The following is a 4,881-nucleotide window of genomic DNA, read 5'->3' on the forward strand; positions in this document are numbered from 1 at the left end:
CGTGACGTTAAAATTCGCGCGCGATTCGAATTTCGAATATCGAATAATGTTCTATTTATTTTTTCAGTAACACATTTTTTTTTTTTATTTTGTTTAATTGCGGCACCTGAACGGTTTTCTCGGCATTTTATTTTAATTAATCGTAATAGACGTCTGTACGATGTCACAGCAAGGAACCCACTACCCGACTGACCAACTTTACAACTATAAAATAAGAAACACACATATTACAAGCCATGTTACTTCGAAAAGGTCCCACCTGTCGTACTTTCACCGCGCAATATCTAACCAAATTCTCTTAGACTTAGAGTTGATTATCGATGATAATTTTCGCTAGAAAGAACCCGGTCACAGTTAATATTGACTCGCTAAACAAGTGAACGGTGAAATGAGAAATTGTGTGAGACAACCGTATGTGTGAGCGAGATGGATAGACATTTCTTTTTGAACACCAAAACTATGGATAGCGGTCGACGAATAAAAAAAATTAAAGAAGGTCGTTTGATTTGAACTAAATTTGAATATTAAATAGAAAAAAAAACCTAAAAAAGGTTTCGATAAAATGTCATTAAAATAAATTAATTTTATATATAAATAAATATCGTTTTATTGAGAATAATATCGAGTCTCACTTTTAGTACCAGGACAACATAATTAACAAAAATTCTTATTATATTCCTGACTCTTTCTAACACATCATTTTTAATTATGTGTGAAAAGGCAAGATTGCGTTATAACACTCTTACTTAAAAGTAGGTTGCTCTGAACCGGGAACATCGCGGTATATGAACCAATATAGCAACGGTAAATTAATTTATTACTACATTATACGTTATGGTTCCGTATGTTTTAAATTAATTGATATAATTAAATATTCTTATACGCTTATAAATTGAGATTAGCCGAAGACTGCGAGCGAAGCAGCAAACATTTTTTTGGTCTGATATATGTCAACTAAAACTCATGGTCTTGTGTGGTGGAATTTAAAGCCCTATCCACAAAATAAGTTAAGGCCTTATCCCAGCAGTGGGATAGGAAACGTGCTTAAGGCAAGAAATCCTCACAAGCATTCAACCATTTTAATATTTTGATTTCTATACAAAATTATTATTTTTTTCTAATTTTATTTATATATCTGTGTAAATATATACTTACTATATATAAACTCTTATATACTCTATGTTTGTATTTAATGTATCTTTTATCGACTTCGTCCAATCGTTGGATCGTGTTTAAGTCAAAACTTTGATTTTTTACCTGTATGGATTTTTTTTATCAAGTTGATAGGCCTGTTGACGATTGGGCTTCCTGATGGTATGATGATATGAAAACCACGGCCTGTAGACATTGGCGCTGTAAGAAATATTAACCATTTTTTGCATCGCCAACGCGCTACCAACGTTGGTAACAAATATGTTATGTCTCTTGTGCTTGTAGTTTGTAAATCCTCACAAATATACATATATAAACAGAACTTCCATTATATTCATATGCTTTTACAAACACATTCCTTCGAAAATTTGAGATAGATTCCAAAACATCATCATTAATGTTTAACTATTCCTTCGTCCGTTTAACAAAAATAATTTGACAGGAATAATCTTTCTCTTTCTAATGTACACGATAGAAAAGGACGGCAAGTATTTTCACTTTATTAAAATTTAAAACAAAATAAACATTATCCTTTATAGAACCAATTTCAATTTGAGAACACTAATCTGGCTTCTCTTTCTAATGTATAGGGAAGAGAGAGAGATATATAGAATTTTAGTTTTTATTAAAATTTTAGTTAAAGTAATAATAGCAGCACAATTTTACAATTTTAAAAAAGTCACATTCTAGCAGGAACATTGTATCCTATACGCCATTTTAGAATTAAGAATATCAATAAAGACATTGCGTAACAATTTGTGCATTTTTTAAATAAATTATTCCTTTATTACGAGAAGTCGTGTCCATGTTGTTATTCATCGTGACGTCCATCATAGACTTTCGCTTGAAGGTTACGATAGGTGTTGGTGTTGTGCACTATGTCGATAGAATTTATCGATAATTTAGTTGGTACATTTAAAGACAAATTTATGTAAAGTAACTATTAAAATTTATTTATATGTGTGTTACCTAAGAACTCCATTGTTATAAACCGTTTTGGAAAAGTATTTTTGTGTTTGGATCTCAATTCTATTTGATCGGAGTTTTTTGTTACAATTTCATCGTACCTGTAGTTTCACTGGCTCACTCATCCAAACCTGAACACAACGATACAATATACGAGGAGTGGGTGTTACCCAGACAGGCTTGAACAAAGACCCACCTCCAAGTAAATTGTCTTTCTACAATTTAGCCACTAGAACAACGAGAGTGTCAGTTAAAAAATTAAATATAAAGTACGATTACAAGTGTAATATCAGAGCCGGATACGAGTTATATTATTTAAACCAGTTTTTTTATTCAAAAAGAAAGTAAGAACTGTGGTAAGAACATCATTTATAATGTTATACTGTATGAAAGTCAGCGGACTCATCACTGCCATGTAAGTGGCATAAAGGCTACGGATCTCGAAGTCCTAAGTTCAAATCTCAGTCAGAAAAAAATGTTGAGTTTTTTTGGTTCTTACTTATTATACCACCTTAGCAAAAAATCAGCGATATATGCTTCAATATGCGTTAGCTTAGTTAAGGTTTTATTTATTTATTGATTTATTATATTATTGTTGAACGAAGACTGAGTGACGTGGCCGGGAAGTGACGTCACCGCACAGACGACGAGGCGGCCATCTTCAGTTGACATAAGAGATAAAATTGAATACTCGGGCATGTTACATGAGTTCCTTAACGTTATTGTCATTTTCTAGAATATAATTATAAATTTGTTAACTAATGAGTACTTGTGAATAGTTTTTTCAATATGTTGGTGAATGGTAGATTATAATATATTAAAAAAAAAACTAACTTGTACTGGCACTATTATTTTTGCGGTGACGTTAATATGTAAATATCAGTTTTTGTTTTAGAATGAATTATTTTATTGGCTCATAGTAATCAACTGACAGATCACATCAGATCAAATCTTCACATAAGGAAAAAGTGTCATGTCCCCTCTACCACCTTTCTCTCTCTCTTTCTCTCTCTCTCTCTCTCTCTCTCTATGTTTCTGTCTCATTCTATTGTTATTTTTAAAAAAAAAAAATTATCATTGTCATTTTTATTATTCTCATACGATGTTAATTTATTTGCTTGTGTCTGTTTTCACGTGCTTAATTTGTGTTTATAATTCATCTCGTGCTCGGCGGTGAAGCAAATCATCTTGAGGATGCATGTGTCTAATTTCAACGAAATTCTGCCACATGTGTATTGCACCAACCCGCATTGGAGCAGCGTGATAGAATATGGTCCAAAACTTCTCCTCAAAAGGAGAGGAGGCCTCAGCCCAGCAGTGGGAAATTTGCAGGCTGTTAATGTGTCTGTTTTTAATACGAAATATTTAGTGTAAGCGACTTTGTTCCAACCACGTGTCGGGTGTATTTTTAGTTTGTAGAAACATTTGCAATAGCGTATTATAATTGTGTATAATTAATAAATACATCTTTTCGGCGTTTAGATTTATTTGATGTCAAAAAGAACATACTGTTCTTAAATACACATATACAGATATTAAATACATTATTTATATTTAAGTACTTACAAAAGTATACCATTTACAATGAAAACAAACTTAATAAAAATATATAAGTAATCGATGTGTATTTACGTACATTTCGGAAGGAATTGTCATTGAAATGTTATTAAAAGTTTTAAATAATACTGTCGTGGAGTGTTAGTCAAACCTTGCAGGGACAATGTATTTCATTGATTATTGTTTTAAAGCAAGTATCGTTGTTTATTAAATGCTAAGTTGTTTATTAAATGTACTTATATTTGTTTACCAATGTATCTGTTCATGTGTGAGTTGCTATACAGGTGTGTATGTAAATATCATGATGATTAACGATTGAATAGTTGAGAAGAGAAACCATAATACACGATAATGAAAATACAGGGACAATCATTTTAAACTAAAACTGTTAGCTAGTATCATATCATATCAAATAATGGAAAGTAAGCCTGTCAGTTTGTCTGTCTGTCGGTATGACTGCCAAACCCTTGAGCCGAATTTTATGAAATTTGAATGAAGCAAAATTAATCTCCCAGAAGAGAGTTATAATTTTTAGACCTGAGATCTGTCGACAAACCCCTTAAAAGCGAGCAAAGACGCGGGCGACTAGTTTATTACAAAATATAGGCTTAAGGTAAAAAAATACATGATAGGTACCTATTTAACATGCTATTAACTAACGGTTTATGCTTAGAAAGTAATGCACTAAAGTATTTAACGCTTATAAACGTCACAAGCATATAACTTAGGATTTCTCTCAACAAAAGCATAATAACACTGAGAGAATTGACGTCGACATAAACTATCGACAAAATCCATCACTAATCCATTATCGATAAATTTCGACATGCCTCGACACAATAGAAAGTTTATTTGTGGCCAGTGTTGACTCAGCGTCAGCAAAAAAAGTTTGACCACGTATTTTTGTTATTTAAATTCGTTCTTTATTTTAATGAAGTAAGGTTTTATTTGGCTTGTTCGTTAAAGAATGTCTTTAATTATTGATATTTATGGAAGTGCATAAGGATTTTCGCGAGTCGATTTTTTTTTACACTTTGTGTTAACAATACGGAATATGTCATTTTGACGTTTCAATAGTGGCATTGTCCAAACAACAATGCTCTCGACATGTTAAAAATATATCTACCACCTTTGATTACATATATGTCTAGATAGACTTTAAAATCTGAAAAAAATAGTGGCCAAATGTTGGCCAGTAAGCACACG

Source organism: Vanessa atalanta, chromosome 27, assembly GCF_905147765.1.
Source record: "Vanessa atalanta chromosome 27, ilVanAtal1.2, whole genome shotgun sequence".
Lineage (NCBI taxonomy): Eukaryota > Metazoa > Arthropoda > Insecta > Lepidoptera > Nymphalidae > Vanessa > Vanessa atalanta.